We start from the raw sequence: 21,594 nt of genomic DNA, 5'->3' as shown, positions 1-21,594 counted from the left end.
CTTATGTAATAAAAGTCATAAATTATAAGAGAAATTATTTAAACAGTACAAGACGAAACTTTCATCAACCCTATGATTGCACTTGTAGCGCTCATGTGGACATTCTTTATTATTGGCTACTATGACCACGATGCTTTTAGACTTAAATAATGATTGCGTTAAAACAATTTCGAGTATAATTCAGATAGTCATTAATTCTGAAAAGTTTTGTGGCAGTGGTGGCTAGTAACACGAAGGGCTCTCGTGAACGCTACACGTTCACTAGGACAGCCTTCCCGTCCGAAAATAAACCATTCTGCAATTGTATTGCGTCTACAATATAGCTTAGCAGTAGAAGCACAATGATCACTCCTAGATTTTTTACTATTTTAAAGATTGAAAGTAAGAGATGTACGAGTATTATTCCTCATTAAACATACGGAACGCAGATTTAAATATTTTTGTTCGTGACATTATCTTGTTTATTTTATTTATTATCTCAGTTATTTTTTTCTAGAATAACAGAATGTGTCGTATAGATTATAGAATCTTTGCTGAAAGGTAGAATATTCATATTTTATTTGTAGGTATACCAAACAGTGAACTTTTGACATATCTGAATTTATGCGTCTTCGTTATCAACGTTTATTGAACTAAACATATTTAATGATATTTATTATGGAAAGACAAAATTAAGTAATAGGACTGTAAATTATTTATGTGGTAAAATGAAGTAAATTCTGGGTCGCAGAAATTACCCGAATATCTCTTTAAAAGAGATAGTATATTTAAGAACTTAGACTTTTTTACCTTTGTATAGTGATATTTAAAGCCAGCGTTATGTACTTCCGTAACCACTTTTACGAAAATACAAAATGTTAGCTTACATTTGTTTAAGATAGATTGTTCGTGTCTTATTTTATCATTATTTAGAAAGCCGATTCACACTGTAACATTTCTTAATGTATAAATATAACCTAGAATAATTATGGCCAGGGCTGTGTACGCCTACATCAGGCAAACATGTTTACTATATTATATTGTACGAAACTACTGTAAACTTAGGTTTTGCTGTTTGCGTAAGAAGGTTTTGCTGTTTAAAATAAATAAATAACTAGGTATAGGTTTATAGGGTTTTTAATTATTTTTGTGGCCTTGGTAATTATAGACTAAGACTCTAAACTAAAACAAAATAAGTTTTAGATGGTTCCCAAAAAAAATAATTTATTTGTTCCAAACGAAAGGGGTAACATGAGAATAATAATAAAGCATTGCAAAAGTAAAATAATATAACTGACACCAATTTTTTTTCAACAACATTTTATAAATATAAGTGAAAATTGTATTCCCGCGTATAAATTAAAGTTGTATTGCTGATATTTCTTCATTGAACAGTCATTATCGCGGGAGATCTTGTGTGGTAGCAATTAGCAACGTTATACATAGTGTGGTGAGGAGTTGGTCCGTTTTTATTATTACATTCCACCGCCAAGTTTATGAAGTCATTAATGTCATAAGGTTCCAACGATTCCTTAAAAATTTCAGCAAATTTTTCTATTATAATATGACCATCGCTCCTAGCAAATCCCAATTTATTTACTAAACAAAATATAAGTTTTGCGTTCATTTCATTCTCCTCAAGCCGCCACGGCAAAATTTTTTTCAATTCCTTAGGATCCACTCCTGTTTCTGTCTGGCATAATTTCGCACTTTCCTTTACTTTAGCGGCGAGTTCCGGTTTTAATACAACAACAGGCTGAAAATATTTAATTATATACGTGCATATTTATTTTTGATAAACTTATATATAAAACTAAAGATATATAAATAGATAGATATAATATAATATAATATAATATAATATAATATAATAGCTTATTAAACTAAAAAGTGAAAATAAGTAAGTAAATTTTAGTACCATCATTTTTACCATAGACCTACTTTCCTATTCGTCATCAGTAAGTTATGTATGAAATATATATCTCCTTGCAAAATCTTATTTTAGCGAAAATCCCACTTTTTTGTAAAACAATATTAACTAACACTTCAAGTAAAGTAAAGTATACCGCTAAAAAAATGTAAACAACTTTTAAAATCATATACTGTGTTTTTTATGCAATATTATACTTTATTGCTAAGAATATTCCATTCGCCGAGTAGATGTCAGCTTAGAATTCACGACATTCTACCGGCAAAAGCAAAAGGATTACAACGGCAATCGGTAAAAAAATGCTTAATTTCATACAATAGCAAGTTATATATATTAACCACAATATTTTTGGCATGTTCAAAATTACGAAGAATCGTTTAAGAAATTACACATAAAGGCAGTGCGCAGGATACATCTAATTATTATATTTATTACATGTATGCATATCCAAGGTAGAGAAATTCGACAGACAATTCAATCCGTGCTATTTACCATCTACTTTATAAGACTATTGTCGTAGAAATTTTACGCTAGAATAACACTAGTACAGAATTATAATAATAAAATTTAAATTACCCTTTCTGCGAGGCACTGTGTATTGACAGCTATGGCCAATAACATTAAATGGTAAATCGTATTCATTTCTTTATTTTAGTGTTAAAATAAAATAGTTAAGGCAATATCAGTATCTATGCCTTCTAACAATAAACTGTATGATCATGCCGTACAGAATCTTTTTATATAGAACGTAATATTATGGCGATTGCCTTATCAAATTTTTTGTTCAATGCTATTAAAACAATAATTGGTTTTAGATATCAATGCACATTTTACATTTATTTCAATTTATTTCAACTTGTTTTTTATAACGAAACTAAGTGAATTCTTGACATATAACAATAATTTCAAATTGATGATGACAATTTAAAATTTATTAGGCAACTATTGTATTAAATTTTGAAGCGTTGACATGTCATAATAAATTTTTAAATCAAATCATTTAAGTTTCCTTTTCAATATTAATGATTAAATTTACACAATTGTGGTAGTTTTAAATAATTTTATTCCCTAATAGTAACTATGCCGTTGTTCCACTAAATGGCAGGCCTACTCTTAATGCATGATGACCTCAAATTTTTGGTCTAATCTTTTGGTTTAGTCTAACTGTAATGACAAATTGTTTTCCAAATGTTTTCGTACGCTTTTAATGAATCAAAAAATATACATATCATTATCTGACTTCCGTTAACTATTATGGACAGTATCGTATTGTAAAAACTACGCTTGAAGATATTTCGTTATAACAGCTATAACTATTAAACGTGTGATGAAATATAAACCCTTTTGGAATAACTCATGACTTGCCAAATATAGTTTTTATAGATACGATTTGAATTGTTCTCTTTCTCGTAAGGTCATATAGATATTCATATCTTTTCTTGTCTCTCCTCTACAACTTTTCGGATAAAACAATAGTGGCGTCTATCTACTAAAGTGAAACTAACAAATTATGTTTTTACAATTAAATAATAATTTTGCAAATAGTTGTATTTATTCATAAAAATATTACACAGAAATCCCTTAAAATAATAATATATTTATAATATATTCATGCTTAGTAATCTTAAAATAAAGAAACAGACAAAAAAGTGCATTAAATAATAAACTACACCAAAGAATATTTTCAAAGCGACAGTTTTTTGTGCAATTATTAGCTTTGACAATTTCTTATTTATCAACAATATTCGTACACCAGCCACTTGCAATTTTTAAATAAAGAACGTAAGTACTTTTTTTAATAAAGTCGTGGATTTTAGAATATGCTGATGTACTTGAAAGTAAACGTAATGTGTTTTTCGTCCCCAGCAAATAGAGACAATTCGTATGCATTTTACACAGCAAATTTACATATAACTTGCGATTTCGTTTAATAAGTATATCTTTCCTCTCTTCTCTTAAATCGCTCGGTTCTATTCTCTCATCTAACCACATGCAATCGCACTGAATTTAGCAAATGACAAAATATCTTCCTAGAGGTTGCGTGAGCAAATGCGGAAACCTCGCCGTACGCCGTCAACCTCCATTTCGCCTCCTTCGGAGAAATATCGTGTCGCTCGCTCAGCGTAAGTTCCAGGATTATATAGTATAACAAGATGGACAGACAACTTCGCTAACGTCATTATGAGCTAAGGTCTTATAAGTAATTTATGAGAAAGCCTATATCAAACATTAAATGTTCTACGTATGAAATGATGAAATCAATCATTTCATTGAATGTTGCACATTTATCATAAAAACTCTTTAAAGTGTCTTTTGAGTTAGTGGTCATAAATGACGTTGGCTGATAGTTAACTTAAATAAAAAAAAATGGTTATTACGCAGTTTAGATTTTAAAATGAACCTGTCAGTGTAGGTGAGACGATTTCGACAATGATGTCATATGTCAAAATGTAAATACTTCTGAGACTCCATAAATTCAAAATAAATTTACAAAGCAGTTAATCGTTTATAAAAGTTTAAAAATTAACGCCATTTATAGTTTTATTTCCATCCATCGCCTATGTACAAAATGCAAGATAAGTAAAATGTGAGAAGAAGAATATTTAATTATCTTTCGAGCATCTCTCTATATTTTACGTGCAAAATATTGTTATAAAATGATTAAAAAACATCTCATTTTAATATTTTATTGATTGCAAAAATATAATGATATCTTAATAATTATTTAAAGAGACATTATGAAATGAGAAGTCGTGTGGAAACAGTTTGCGACTTTATATATAGTCTCGAAGGGATTCTTTCTTATAATGAAAAGCTACTTACCCTTTCTGCGCATTGTGCAACAGAAACAATGGCTAATACCCATAAAAGACGCATTTTATTAATTTATATAATAGACTATGAAGTAATTCAGACTATTACACCAGTGGTTGAAAATAAAACGGCGTTAAAAAGCGTTTCATATACGTATTTATTGGCACTTAAGTTACACAATCTCATTATGATATTTCTACTAATAATTATTAGGAATCCATAGACTAAGTTACAGGTGTATTAATTTATTAATATATGATTTACTTAAGCCGTATCGTAAACGATTTTTTTGTAATTTATATTTTTGTGTTTAACTTTACAAAACTAGTACCTTATGTTATTTTTGTTTGCTTATAAAAATGAACAAATATGATACACACGTATTAGAATCAACTACTTTCTTTGTCTTTACTTTTACTTTGTCGATTTTGATTCGAGAATTGGAAATATTAACGAAACACTTGCTGTAAAGATTTAGTTATAAATGTGAACTATCTCCAAATGTTTATTACAACATTTGCTACTTAATATTCATTTCCCATACACACGATTCGGTAATAATAACGTTATGTTTGTGGACTTGAAAAGCCTTTGGTTTAATTCCTAATTGACTGTCGATACATCGGAGTGAGTTGGTGTTTCTATAATAATGCCATCATGTAGATCCTTGTACAAGAATAGATCACTAAGGACATCCCATTGAAAAGAGATGTGAAACTGGAAAACGTTTTCTCTTCGAAACTGTTCACTGCCACCAAGGTGCGTTCAAGCTCTGGGAATAGCAAGGATTCGGAATTAATGTCAACAGCAAATATATCTCTCACTTTCTATTTACTGACGACTTCGTATTCATAGTTAAGTCCACAACCGCACAATCGAATCGAGTATCACAACGGCTTTCTTCCAATGACGCGGGATAAGACGGAAACCGTCTGATACGCCCATGTCCTGCCCCAATGTTAATTGCAGGCTCGCTTTTGAAGCTATTGTCTCAAACAATTAAACTAGTTAAGTCCATTTTTGAACAGGAGGCCAAACGTCGAATCTAGGTCAGCCGGGACGAGTTCGCAAAAATCTCGTCCAATATCCTTCAGTGCCTTAAGACGAAGGTCTAAACTAGAGTTCCCCAAACATTTTTGTGTCGTAGACCCCTTGTCATGTTTTTCCGTGTTGGGTACACCCTCTACTTAACCGATATTGATTTCCTGTAAATTTCTAACTATAGTGAAGTTAAGTGTTAAAAACTTAAATTAAAAACACATGTTAACTTATTCATTTATTAATTGAATTTAAATTAAAACTACTCAAAATAAAATTTTGCATCGACTATACCAACTACACCAATCTATTATACCAACATCCTACAACTTAGACAATTTTATAAACATATATAACATTTTTTGACTTCATAGGTACTTTTATAAATAATGTAAATGTTTTGATATTATAAGATAGTATGATGTAAGTAAATAGGTACTATCAGTGTATGTGTTGAGATCCACTATTGTGGACCCCTATTTTCATTTCATGGACCCCCAAATTTTTTTTCGCTGACGTAGACCCCTTGCAGGATGCCATAGACCCCTTAGGGGTCGATATAGACCACTTTGGGAATCACGGGTCTAAACCAATGTGTATTACCAGTGATGAATTACGTCAGCGAAACACGTTTCAAAAGTACTAAATATTGGCTCATATAATACAAACCATGAAGGCTTTAAACATGTACCATAGCAAAAAGAAATATCAATATCTGAGTATACATAGGTGGCACGCATACATTTTCATTTGGGTACGTTATATGTGAAAAAAAATATGTATTAGCTACTTTTACTAAAAAGTATGAAACCATTTTAAAAATCGATCTGAATAAAAATTTCAAATTGTTAACAAATTATCGTTAATTCTATGAGATTGTCTGCAAGTTAAAATTTTTGAAATAAAAAAATCATGTATTTTATGAGTATTCAGATTCTATCGCGGGAAAAATCTTCATATATCTACGATGTTCTATTCACTACAAGTAACCATTAATCACTGAATCTTTTTTTTAATTATTTCCGTGATTATCTGTTTCTCAGCATTTTAATTTGAAAATAATAATGTTACGAGACTGTTATTGCCTTTTTTGAGGCAACTAATCTAAATTACAATTCTTCACAATCTTTATTAACAGGACACAGCTCTAGGGACATAAATGAAACTGAAATAACAGTTCCTCTGAACATTACTTACAAGTATTATTATCTAACATAGTTTCGTTATTGTATTATATGTATTTCATCGTTCCAGACAGTAGATGCCGACTGCAGATATAGGCCTTCCCAAAAATTTCTATGGCGTGGCGATTATGATACATACCCCATGTATCATAATCGCCACGCTTGGCAGGCGGATTGGCGATCGCAGTAAAGTACGCTAGTTCCTGCCCATCCTCTGAATTCTTGTTTGTGGGTAGTGGGAATACCATATAATTTATACGCAAAATAGGAATTAAATAAGATTCCTTGCCGGAAATTGACACAGCGGATCTACCGCCCTCTACCGATGAGATATCACTTCTCCGCTTATATGTTCTTGTATTAATAATTTAATTTTATATACACCTAGATGTCCTTCACTCGCATCGCGTAGCCCGTTCTACCTTCTGTTGGTGTTATTTCTTAACTTAGATAAATAAATGTGATATAGTACAAAAATATGCATCATTTAAATGAACAGGTCATCCATCCTTTGCGTGCAGCGGTTTGCAATATCCATTCTTAACTGATTTTTACGTGTCAAAGTAATATACCAAATGTCATGTTTCTACCCCTCTTGGTTCAAAAGGTATCGTGATGAGTTAGAACATAAATCAGTACAGTTAGAAATTTCTTATATATTATAAATCTATATTCCACATAAGAGAAAATTCGACATAAGAGCTTATGTATATCTTATGTAATAAAAGTCATAAATTATAAGAGAAATTATTTAAACAGTACAAGACGAAACTTTCATCAACCCTATGATTGCACTTGTAGCGCTCATGTGGACGTTCTTTATTATTGGCTACTATGACCACGATGCTTTTAGACTTAAATAATGATTGCGTTAAAACAATTTCGAGTATAATTCAGATAGTCATTAATTCTGAAAAGTTTTGTGGCAGTGGTGGCTAGTAACACGAAGGGCTCTCGTGAACGCTACACGTTCACTAGGACAGCCTTCCCGTCCGAAAATAAACCATTCTGCAATTGTATTGCGTCTACAATATAGCTTAGCAGTAGAAGCACAATGATCACTCCTAGATTTTTTACTATTTTAAAGATTGAAAGTAAGAGATGTACGAGTATTATTCCTCATTAAACATACGGAACGCAGATTTAAATATTTTTGTTCGTGACATTATCTTGTTTATTTTATTTATTATCTCAGTTATTTTTTTCTAGAATAACAGAATGTGTCGTATAGATTATAGAATCTTTGCTGAAAGGTAGAATATTCATATTTTATTTGTAGGTATACTAAACAGTGAACTTTTGACATATCTGAATTTATGCGTCTTCTTTATCAACGTTTATTGAACTAAACATATTTAATGATATTTATTATGGAAAGACAAAATTAAGTAATAGGACTGTAAATTATTTATGTGGTAAAATGAAGTAAATTCTGGCTCGCAGAAATTACCCGAATATCTCTTTAAAAGAGATAGTATATTTAAGAACTTAGACTTTTTTACCTTTGTATAGTGATATTTAAAGCCAGCATTATGTACTTCCGTAACCACTTTTACGAAAATACAAAATGTTAGCTTACATTTGTTTAAGATAGATTATTTAGAAAGACGATTCACACTGTAACATTTCTTAATGTATAAATATAACCTAGAATAATTATGGCCAGGGCTGTGTACGCCTACATTAGGCAAACATGTTTACTATATTATATTGTACGAAACTACTGTAAACTTAGGTTTTGCTGTTTGCGTAAGAAGGTTTTGCTGTTTAAAATAAATAAATAACTAGGTATAGGTTTATAGGGTTTTTAATTATTTTTGTGGCCTTGGTAATTATAGACTAAGACTCTGAACTAAAACAAAATAAGTTTTAGATGGTTCCAAAAAAAAATAATTTATTTGTTCCAAACGAAAGGGGTAACATGAGAATAATAATAAAGCATTGCAAAAGTAAAAGAATATAACTGACACCAATTTTTTTTCAAAAACATTTTATAAATATAAGTGAAAATTGTATTCCCGCGTATAAATTAAAGTTGTATTGCTGATATTTCTTCATTGGACAGTCATTATCACGGGAGATCTTGTGTGGTAGCAATTAGCAACGTTATACATAGTATGGTGAGGAGTTGGTCCGTTTTTATTATTACATTCCACCACCAAGTTTATGAAGTCATTAATGTCATGAGGCTCCAACGATTCCTTAAAAATTTCAGCAAATTTTTCTACTATAATATGACCATCGCTCCTAGCAAATCCCATTTTATTTACTAAACAAAATATAAGTTTTGCGTTCATTTCATTCTCCTCAAGCCGCCACGGCAAAATTTTTTTCAATTCCTTAGGATCCACTCCTGTTTCTGTCTGGCATAATTTCGCTCTTTCCTTTACTTTAGCGGCGAGTTCCGGTTTTAATACAACAACAGGCTGAAAATATTTAATTATATACGTGCATATTTATTTTTGATAAACTTATATATAAAACTAAAGATATATAAATAGATAGATATAATATAATATAATATAATATAATATAATATAATATAATATAATATAATATAATATAATATAATATAATATAATATAATATAATATAATATAATATAATAGCTTATTAAACTAAAAAGTGAAAATAAGTAAGTAAATTTTAGTACACTACATTTTTACCGTAGACCTACTTTCCTATTCGTCATCAGTAAGTTATGTATGAAATATATATCTCCTTGCAAAATCTTATTTTAGCGAAAATCCCACTTTTTTGTAAAACAATATTAACTAACACTTCAAGTAAAGTAAAGTATACCGCTAAAAAAATGTAAACAACTTTTAAAATCATATACTGTGTTTTTTATGCAATATTATACTTTACTGCTAAGAATATTCCATTCGCCGAGTAGATGTCAGCTTAGAATTCACGACATTCTACCGGCAAAAGCAAAAGGATTACAACGGCATTCGATAAAAAAAATGCTTAATTTCATACAATAGCAAGTTATATATATTAACCACAATATTTTTGGCATGTTCAAAATTACGAAGAATCGTTTAAGAAATTACACATAAAGGCAGTGCGCAGGATACATCTAATTATTATATTTATTACATGTATGCATATCCAAGGTAGAGAAATTCGACAGACAATTCAATCCGTGCTATTTACCATCTACTTTATAAGACTATTGTCGTAGAAATTTTACGCTAGAATAACACTAGTACAGAATTATAATAATAAAATTTAAATTACCCTTTCTGCGAGGCACTGTGTATTGACAGCTATGGCCAATAACATTAAATGGTAAATCGTATTCATTTCTTTATTTTAGTGTTAAAATAAAATAGTTAAGGCAATATCAGTATCTATGCCTTCTAACAATAAACTGTATGATCATGCCGTACAGAATCTTTTTATATAGAACGTAATATTATGGCGATTGCCTTATCAAATTTTTTGTTCAATGCTATTAAAACAATAATTGGTTTTAGATATCAATGCACATTTTACATTTATTTCAATTTATTTCAACTTGTCTTTTATAACGAAACTCTAAGTGAATTCTTGACATATAACAATAATTTCAAATTGATGATGACAATTTAAAATTTATTAGGCAACTTTTGTATTAAATTTTGAAGCGTTGACATGTCATAATAAATTTTTAAATCAAATCATTTAAGTTTCCTTTTTAATATTAATGATTAAATTTACACAATTGTGGTAGTTTTAAATAATTTTATTCCCTAATAGTAACTATGCCGTTGTTCCACTAAATGGCAGGCCTACTCTTAATGCATGATGACCTCAAATTTTTGGTCTAATCTTTTGGTTTAGTCTAACTGTAATGACAAATTCTTTTCCAAATGTTTTCGTACGCTTTTAATGAATCAAAAAATATACATATCATTGTCTGACTTCCGTTAACTATTATGGACAGTATCGTATTGTAAAAACTACGCTTGAAGATATTTCATTATAACAGCTATAACTGTTAAACGTGTGATGAAATATAAACCCTTTTGGAATAACTCATGACTTGCCAAGTATAGTTTTTATAGATACGATTTGAATTGTTCTCATTCTCGTAAGGTCATATAGATATTCATATCTTTTCTTGTCTCTCCTCTACAACTTTTCGTTCATAAAACAATAGTGGCGTCTATCTACTAAAGTGAAACTAACAAATTATGTTTTTACAATTAAATAATAATTTTGCAAATAGTTGTATTTATTCATAAAAATATTACACAGAAATCACTTAAAATAATAATATATTTATAATATATTCATGCTTAGTAATCTTAAAATAAAGAAACAAACAAAAAAGTGCATTAAATAATAAATTACACCAAAGAATATTTTCAAAGCGACAGTTTTTTGTGCAATTATTAGCTTTGACAATTTCTTATTCATCAACAATATTCCTACACCAGCCACTTGCAATTTTTAAATAAAGAACGTAAGTACTTTTTTTAATAAAGTCGTGGATTTTAGAATATGCTGATGTACTTGAAAGTAAACGTAATGTGTTTTTCGTCCCCAGCAAATAGAGACAATTCGTATGCATTTTACACAGCAAATTTACATATAACTTGCGATTTCGTTCAATAAGTATATCTTTCCTCTCTTCTCTTAAATCGCTCGGTTCTATTCTGTCATCTAACCACATGCAATCGCACTGAATTTAGCAAATGACAAAATATCTTCCTAGAGGTTGCGTGAGCAAATGCGGAAACCTCGCCGTACGCCGTCAACCTCCATTTCGCCTCCTTCGGAGAAATATCGTGTCGCTCGCTCAGCGTAAGTTCCAGGATTATATAGTATAACAAGATGGACAGACAACTTCCCTAACGTCATTATGAGCTAAGGTCTTATAAGTAATTTATGAGAAAGCCTATATCATACATTAAATGTTCTACGTATGAAATGATGAAATCAATCATTTCATTGAATGTTGCACATTTATCATAAAAACTCTTTAAAGTGTCTTTTGAGCTAGTGGTCATAAATGACGTTGGCTGATAGTTAACTTAAATTAAAAAAAAATGGTTATTACGCAGTTTAGATTTTAAAATGAACCTGTCAGTGTAGGTGAGACGATTTCGACAATGATGTCATATGTCAAAATGTAAATACTTCTGAGATTCCATAAATTTAAAATATACTTACAAAGCAGTTAATCGTTTATAAAAGTTTAAAAAAATGATCGCCATTTATAGTTTTATTTCCATCAATCGCCTATGTAAAATGCAAGATAAGTAAAATGTGAGAAGAAGAATATTTAATTATCTTTCGAGCATCTCTCTATATTTTACGTGCAAAATATTGTTATAAAATGATTAAAAAACATCTCATTTTAATATTTTATTGATTGCAAAATTATAATGATATCTTAATAATTATTTAAAGAGACATTATGAAATGAGAAGTCGTGTGGAAACAGTTTGCGACTTTATATATAGTCTCGAAGGGATTCTTTCCAGATTCTTTGTTGCATTCCGTAAGCGTGTTCTTCATTTTATCGGCGTCATATAATTTCACCGAATCATGGAAGAGATTCACGAACTTTTCAACGTTCAAATGGCCGTCCTCATCTTCTAATTTCAATTCGTGTATTAAACAATACAAAAATTTTCCATTTGCCTCACTGTATTCAAGATTCCACGGCAAAACCCTCTTTAATATTAGCGGATCAACTCTCTCTCGTATTTGACATAACGTTCCCTTTTCATTGATTAGTTTTACATGCTCTGGACTCAATACAACGACCGGCTAAAACAATTATAAACGTTTTTATATAACAACAAATAACATCTGGTTAAATAAATAATACTCAGCTGATAAATGCAAACACCAAGGTCATAAATTCAAAATTAAATTATTATAAGAAAATAAGAGATATCTCCTTTATACCCATATCCAGATTATCTATTTCCAAGACCGTTTTCAAAAACTTAAAGCTAAGCTTTATAAAATATTATCTGCCTATATTAATCAGTAAAGTCATGCTACCATTTTAATTTTTCACTACCGAAATGCAGAATAATTTTTGAGGCCCCCCGTATACAAATTATGTCCTGCCATTTTTTGGCACGCCAACTCAGACCCCCATAGTCTCCAAGGATCTCTTAGAGTCCACCCGGAACACTTTAAGAAACTTTGGTGCAGACAGAACTAAAATTTATTGGATTTTAACGTGATTTACATTACAATAGATTGATCTGAATTTCTAAAGAGTGTCTAAATACCAATGTTTCGCCAATACTCCAACAAAAGTAAGCATTGCTATGCTCCTGAAGGTGAAATAACAAGTGTTATTTATAGGCTACTGTGAAAAAAACATCGCTAAGTATGTATAGCATAGTTTTGATATAATAATTATGAATAACAACGTATACAAGACAACGCCCTGCTCTTTTAATTTTAGATAGACCCGTCAATTTAGATAAAAAGATAGCAAGTATGCATATGACAAAGTCACGAGTCAGTTTAGCTAGCAAATACTAAAAATTTAAACCTTCACTATGCTGCATTGAACAACCGACAAGATGGCAACTATAAACCAAAAATATAACATTTTACCAAACGACACTGTAATTTTCACGTAAAAAAATTAAACTGAATAATTTTACAAAGCCGAATCCTTTATATTGGTATCCTTATGACCAAACTCGTTCTAGTCTGCCATTTTGATCTTTTTTCAATATGATATTCTAATAAATTTTATTTTATTTTTATTAATTTTTAGGAATCAGTTCAATATAGGTACACTAGGTTCTCGGTCTATGAATTAAATAATGAAATAAAGAAAATTTAGTTTCTAAATCAACATTTTTAACTGTGCTTACTAAAACAGATCATTTGCATTCTGTCCTCGCATACTACCCGTATGATGACCGCAAGCAACGCATAATATGACCATAAGTAATCCGTATAGTACCTGTGTTCTTTATAGAAAAGTTTATGAGGTTTTTTTATGGCCACCGTTATTGGGAACAAGGTTTGAAATTCTTTAATGATTATTTTCACATACTTTTCTTTTTATTTCTGTACTCTTCTTTCATTCATCATGTGGTCTATGTTTCTCCTTTTTGATTCTACAATTTTCTATCATTCCTATTCATACTGATTTCCGTTCATTCATTGCCTCACTTCCTTCGCCTCGTTTCTCAAATATCACAGATCCAGGTTATTATCACATTTCTTCACCTTAGTTTATATTTATTTCACGCTATTTTATTTTCTTATTTCATATGCTTATTTGTTATACATTATCACAAAATGTATGAGATTGTCGACTAGTAGGCATTCCGTTACTAATCAATACTTTCGCATTTCATGCACAGAGCGTATCAGCTACGAAAAATATTATCGTTGATAATTTGTTGCTGCGTAATATGGCAAAATCCGCGATGTCTTGACATAAAAAATCCTAAAAGTAATTTTTTTTTTCTCGCTCAGACTCCTATATCCCCTTAACTATAGTAGTAGCCAAACTTCGCAAAATATGTAAAAAGTATTGATAAATAAGCATATCGATAAATCAATCATTATAAAAATCTTTAACACGGAACCATCTTTTAACAAAGATATATTTACGACTTACTGCTTTCTTAAAAGGTCAACAAAATAAAGAAGTGCATATAAATAGATGAATAATTTAACAAAGTTTCTTCATGCGAGCTTAATTAATTATTCTCTTTATATGCATTTTATAGGTATATTTTATAGGTATTTTATAGGTTTAATAAAAACAGGTTTCACCTTCGTAATTTATATAAAAATATAAGACATTTTTATATTTGATAGTGATTAAAATGTAAATTAAGTAGTGACATTTGACAATTGCTGTAGAAATTTCTGGGCTTCTGTATAAAAAATTGCGATTATCTTTATTATTTTTACGACATTAAAACAAGTAAATTCTGAGTATGCAATGTTAGAGCTGTGTGGCGGAATCATTTCATTTGCCTACCAAACTTTCTTTGTGTTCTCTAACTATTAAAAATCACATAATTGTGGGTCACTGATAATCTCTTTGCATTGACATTACCCGTAAAGGGTCTGCCAGAAATATTTATAATATCAAAATTACTGTTGTGATAAGTCTTGAATTTAAAAAAAAATTAAGCAGTATAAATACAAGAAAAATCCTAAATATCCGCTTTTATCGTGGTTGTTATCAATTTAACTATAGGACTTTCACTACTAGAAATCTCGTATAGATTTCCAGTAAGACCTGTTGGAAGTTGCCTGCTTTCAGTCTCGTCCAACGACCTAGTCAAGGTTGTCGGTTCACTTCAAAACCTTAAGGCTACAGCAGCTATTGGTACTTTATTTGGCCAATCCGCTGTGATATATAGGTTACATTCGTTCATTAGTGTATTGCCTATAGAACCGGTAGAAACCGGCTGCATCAGGCGTCTTTCGACAACAATAACAAGGTCGTCTGTCCACCTTGTGGGCGGACGATCAACCGCTATACTGTAATTAAACTAGAGAGCACTGTTGTGTACTGCGGCAAGGGTTGTATCGTTATTTATTTCACCGGATTTAGATTAATGGGTTCTTACGGTTACAATAAGGAATGGAATAGTTTGCATGCCACAGTCATTCTTTATTTATGTGACCTAATTCATGAGAAACGTAAAAAATCATTAAAATAACTATGATTAGTTATTATAATAAACCCATCAAAACTCAATTTTTCTGCATACAGAAATGTTAAAATAACATATAAACAAAACAACGAAATAGAAAATTGTGAAAAACAGTCCAGGAGGCAACGGTGAAGGAAAAGTAGCGGTGCATAAAAGGTAAAAGAATGATAAAGAATGAAAAATTATGTGAATAAGTAAAGAAGTACGAATGAGAGATATTGAAAGACAATAGAACAGTAAGGAAATAAAAGGAAAAGAAAATGACTAAACTAATTAGTCAAAAACGTTCCCTGTGTACTTAAGACAAGAGTTGTACGCGAGGTCCCCAATAGCGAGAACCAAAAAAATACTTTATTTTGACCTTAAGCAAAAGCATATTTTTTTATAAAATATTACTTGACATCTAGATAAAATGTTAATGAAGGATTGGCTATAAACATAAATGTTAAAAGTTAATTATAAAACTTGTTCAACCTGAAGACGACAACAAAAATACGCAGACTGCGTTTTAATGTTTTTCTTTATTTTTAAATAAATATCAAGGGCATTTATGTTATAATTGTAACACTAAGAGTTAAACCCATATTGTGCTATCACATTAGCTTGCTTCATTTATACATCTCGAACTCTACTCTGTGTTTTTGTTTCCTGTTTTCTTTTCTCATAATTTTTTTATACTGTTATTTACTAGGGTTACACTTTACTATAGTATTCAAAAGTTGATTGGTTTTTGTCATTTCACTCTTCAATGTAGCATAACCACTGTTCGTTGTAAATCGTACAAAAAAAAATATGATATAAATAATAAAAAATAAAAAATATGCGGATTGCTAAATGAATACGCATTAGTGATAAAATACTTCAAACAAGAGTTTTAGGCAAAACGCCCCCATGCTCTGCTATCTTCAATCCGCGGAACTTATCTAAGCCTGGTGAAGTAAATAATGATCCAGACCGTGCCAAGGCGACCAACAGTTCCCTCAAGTTTAATTACAGTTAAACGGTTGTTAATTCCAACGAACATCTGCAATTAAGGTTTCTAGTAGTGTGGGAATGTGAGCGTAGATACTGTTATTAACTATATTACATTTCAAGTTTTTAATTAAACGATATAAATTCATTTTTTTAAACTTTTTATGTTTTAAGAATTTTCTGAGCTCGTGAATTTTTAACATGGGTATTTTGATATTAAAAATATACATATAGATATATACAAAACCGTAAACGAGCATAAATCAAGTAAATTAATGAAACTTTAAAAGGACATACTTGGGTTGTTGTTTAAAATATTCATCCATGCGAACTCCTTTTATTTTACTGACCTTTCAATAAAATAGGAAGGCGTGAAAATATTTTTAAAGGGTGATTCCGTATCAAAAGGTTTTGAATATTAATGATTAATGTATTTATTTATTTATTGACACTTATTACGTTGTGCGAACTACTTCAACAAAATATCAAAAAGAACATTTTTCGTAACTTATAGATTCCGTGCATAAAACGTGATGATTTCGTACATTTCGGTACAAAGAAAACTTGCATTGAACCGGTTTCTTTCGGTCATTATAAAAATTGGTTACAATCATCATACGGGTAGCATTTGAAAACAGAACACTTATGAACTGTTTTAGAGTGCACAGCTATTGTGCTTTGGTAAGAAATGGTACAGGGGTAAGACTTCCTTAAGCGTGACGTTGAACTCAATGAGTACTTAATTATAAGAATAAATCTTCTTCATTTTTTTCCTAGTTCAAATAAGTGCGTGTGTAATACACTGATTCCTACAATTTATAAATAAAAAATATAAGTAAAGGGACGTTAAAAACAAATCAAAAAGGTAAACCGCAACAAATTGAATCCTATGAGGACCAATATAAATGATCCGACCATGTAGGATTATGCAGTTTCTTTTCTATTCATACAAGTAACAGTTTCTTTGAGTTTTCTGTAAAATAATCCAGTTAAAATGCTTTATTTTTTGTTAATGGTTGCCATCGTGTCGGTTGCTCAATGCAGCATTGTGAAGGTTTAAATTTTTAATATTAAGCTTTATAAAGTGTTAAAATGCACAACAATTATCGCTTGCTGTGTAGCATGCTACCTTTTTATCATAATATGTAAAGTGACTGATCTATCTATGATTAAAAGAGAGCAGAACGTTCTCCTATTTATATGTCACACCATTCGTTTTATAACAATACGTCGCTTTTCAAAATTTTGTACTAGTTATTGAACTTTCAAGATCTTAGTAATACTTAAATACGACTATTAAAGTCAGGTAATTGCAAAACCTAAATTCTTTAAAAAACAAGCGTACCAACGGTAGTACGATACATGAAAATCCAATATATATATATATATATTCTACCTATACAATGAACTAATTAGATGAATTTTTTTTTTTTAATTCTTTCTAATCATTATTTTAGGTGAAATAATAAAACATTTAACATGAAGCACTTGTTTAATCTTGGCTAAAATTAAAATGATACGTCTATGGATATAAAAGAGAAATTTATCTATTTCTTATATTAATTTAATATTGAATTGAATAACTTGATGGTTTATATGTATTGTTATATTTTTCAGATAAATCCGGTTCATAGAACTATGTTTATTAGCTTATACTCGGCTGATTAATTTACATAGTTTATAACTATGTGAATTTATGTATCAGTATGATTCATAAAACCATATGTTAATATATAAAAGTATTTAAAATTGTTTTCAGCCGATTGTTGTATTGAGACCAGAGCTTGCGGCACTGATCACTGAAAAGGGAACGTTGTGTCAAATACGAGAGAAAGTTGATCCGCTAATATTAAAGAGGCTTTTGCCGTGGAAACTTGAATACAGTGAAGCAAATGGAAGATTTACATATTGTTTGTTACGCGAATTAGATTTTGAAGATAAAGACGGCCACATTAATATTGATAAGTACATGAATTTGTTCTATGATTCGGTGAAATTGTATGACTCCAATAAAATAAAAACCACAATTACGGAATGCAATAAAGAAACTGGAAAGAATCCTTTTGAGACTACTTATAAAATCGCAAACTGTTTTCACACGAAAGCTCATATCATAATGTCTCTTTAAATATTTATTAAGAGATGTATCATTATACTTTGGCAATAAATAAAATATTAAAATAAGATGGTTTTTATATGATTTTATAAAACATTTTTCTTGAAAAGGAGATGGATACTTAAAATGAAGTATCGATTTTCTTCTTATGTAGGAGGGAGGTTAATTGAATATTTGTATTCTTTCATTTGATATTGTCGTATTTTACATTCTTAATATGGTTTATGTTGTAAATAAAACAACAAATAGCAATCATTTTTAAACTATTTCATACAGTTAATTGAGAATCTCAAAAACGATCACATTAAACAGAATTTTTAGTTCATAATAAATGATACAATAGTACGTGCAACGGCAGTATCATGGGTAAAATTTGGTCACATAAAATCAGAGAAATGGTCACTTAAATATATTATAAAAAATAGGAAATACCGGTAGCTTTACGCCTTTGGTGCTTAGAATGTTGTTTGCGTGGACGGACCCGAAGACTTTACGTGAACTTTTTATATTTAATAACGATAAAAGTGAAATGAGGTCGCGAAAAGGTAATGGTACTTTCGCTAATCTGTCCATCTTTGCGAGGTGAGTGAATAGGGAAGTGCTGCTCTTTTAGGCAATTTGTGACTTCCCCGGCAGGACTTTTTCAAGAGACCTTACGAGTGAAAGTATATGGATTGCTCTCTTAACGATTTTGTGAAAGCTCTGAAGATATAGCCTATAATATGATTTCCTGGTTGGCGAGAGTAGCACAAATTTGTTTGAAATGGTCTCTTCCCTAAATTTCTTATAGCACCGACTGGCCGCTTTCCGACGACATTAATAAGGTTGTCTATCCATGATATTACTACCTACGCTACGCTTGTCAGTCTGTGGTCTCCACGAAAAGATTATTAATGTAACAAAAACAGTGTTTTTTTTTTAATTTTTGTTTCTAATAGAATTCTGAGATTTATTATTTTAATTGAAAACGTACTTTAAATTACAAGAAAATTTTAAATTACTTCTTTTAACCGACATGATTTAAATATTATATTGTCTTTCAGTAATCTAATTCTTATAAGCATGTTTATTATATGAAGGTAACTGTTAAGACGAAAATTAGCATTGAACTAAGTAATGAAGCCCCGCGAAAGTCAGACGTATTGAACATTTTACTAATTTCGTTTTATTTTTTAAGGGTGTAAAAATGTTTTTTTTTAATTTTATATTAGTTTAATATGTACATTCCAAGTAGTGAATAAAATGAATAACTAATAATAAAGATCTGCTTTTTGCAAAACAGTGAAGTGAGTATGATATGCATAGCAATGTTGTACATTTAGTATTTACTTAATGCCTTTAATTACAAATAATGTTATCACTTCGTTAAATTGAAATGTACTTCTTCGACGTCTCACTCATAGTTGGGTTATATTTGCATTTATACTGGGAATTAATAACCAAAATTGACACATATAAAAGTGTCTACAAATTTTCCTAAATAAATACAAAAAACTGCACAAGATATTTGAAAGACCCACCCTTTCATTTATAAACTTTAATAATTCTAATTCATTATAATTTGCTTCGTTTAACTATTTTATTTTCTTAGCGTCATCATTATTGTTCAGATTCATAATCGTATAATAAAAATGTTTTAAAGTACTGGCTATACAGATTAATATTCTAGGGCTTCCCGTTTGCGTACAATTCTCAATCTACTTACTTTCCGTCATAGTCACCAATACGCTGTTTAAGGCAACAATTTTAAAGTAAAAATATCATTAATAAATCTATATACTCATAAAGACAAGTGAGCAAATACTGTCATTAAAAATACAAGCTTCTACAGCACAGGAAAAAGGTAAAATATGAGAAATAATTTTTTGCATAATTATTTATATAATATATAATATTTACATTATTATTGATTCTTATGACTTAAGGGCTAAGACTATTGTGTAGAATAATTATTTTACTGTTTCGTACACTCGGCCAATGAAAATTAAACATATATTAAATTATTTAATATCAATTTTACAAGTTTGTACTCAATAATAAAGTTTTATTACAACATTTATAAATACCGCTGATTCTTCAATTTGTTCAGTATTAAATTATATTAATGTAAACCTAATGTTTGTAGCATACTATTTTATAATAGACTGTCATTAATGTTTTAACACCGCCCTCAACGAAGGCAAGAAGTCCTGTGGCTTGTATTGTCTTGTAATGTCTGTACATTAAATAGGAGTGTCGCGGTGCATTCTTGCCACGAACGGGTACAACAGTCGGCAAGGTACAACATTGCTGAAGAAGACCAGTAATAAGTAATATTTACAAGTTGTTATCGAGGGGCATTACGAAATACCTCACACGCAGGTTTGATGTCTCCCAACCTCCCGAACAAGGTATCGTCAGCCACTATGTTTCGCGTTTGTGGACGATGAGAAAGCCTTCGATTCGTCTTGCCGAAGGCACAAGATCTATCATCGGTACATGCAGATGTAAAAGTACTTGTATGAAAACGTTACCATGTCAGTTAGACTATAGAATCAGAACGCGAAACCAATCCAATAATAAAGAGATGTTAGTCAGGGAGACGTTATCTCTTCGAAACTGTTCACGGTTGCACTGAAAGATGTCTCCAACATCATGGACCGGAGCGGGCTTGGCGTCAACATAAACGGAAAGGACATCTCACCTTCTGTTTGCCGATGATATAGTCATAATTGCTAAGCCATCAACATGGGTCTGCTATGAAAAATTTGGGTACAATGCTCGATGATCACATGGCATTAAAAGATATAAAGATTATGTCTAATGTCCAGTTTGTGCCTTCTTAAGTAGTTGAGGATATCAACCTCGATATGCTCGAAGTTGTAGACGATTATAGAATGGTGTAACCAGTTAAACGAATGGTATTAT

At 30.3% G+C, this 21,594-nt stretch overlaps 1 long non-coding RNA gene across 1 annotated transcript; it reads right to left on the bottom strand.

The window, feature by feature from the left end:
• Nucleotides 1–1,176: 1,176 nt before the first annotated feature.
• LOC137927079 (uncharacterized) lies at nt 1,177–2,685 on the bottom strand. The gene is made up of 2 exons (XR_011107734.1): nt 2,486–2,685; nt 1,177–1,735 (listed from the first exon to the last, which is right to left on the bottom strand). It is a non-coding gene; the product is annotated as an uncharacterized lncRNA (long non-coding RNA).
• Between the last annotated feature and the right edge of the window lie 18,909 nt (nt 2,686–21,594).

Source organism: Battus philenor, unplaced genomic scaffold (genome assembly GCF_028537555.1).
Source record: "Battus philenor isolate CCGP_79_NKW_IND1 unplaced genomic scaffold, ilBatPhil1.0.hap1 SCAF_3, whole genome shotgun sequence".
Lineage (NCBI taxonomy): Eukaryota > Metazoa > Arthropoda > Insecta > Lepidoptera > Papilionidae > Battus > Battus philenor.
The sequence above is the reverse complement of the archived record's forward strand: the minus strand, read 5'-3'. Positions and strand labels throughout refer to the sequence as shown.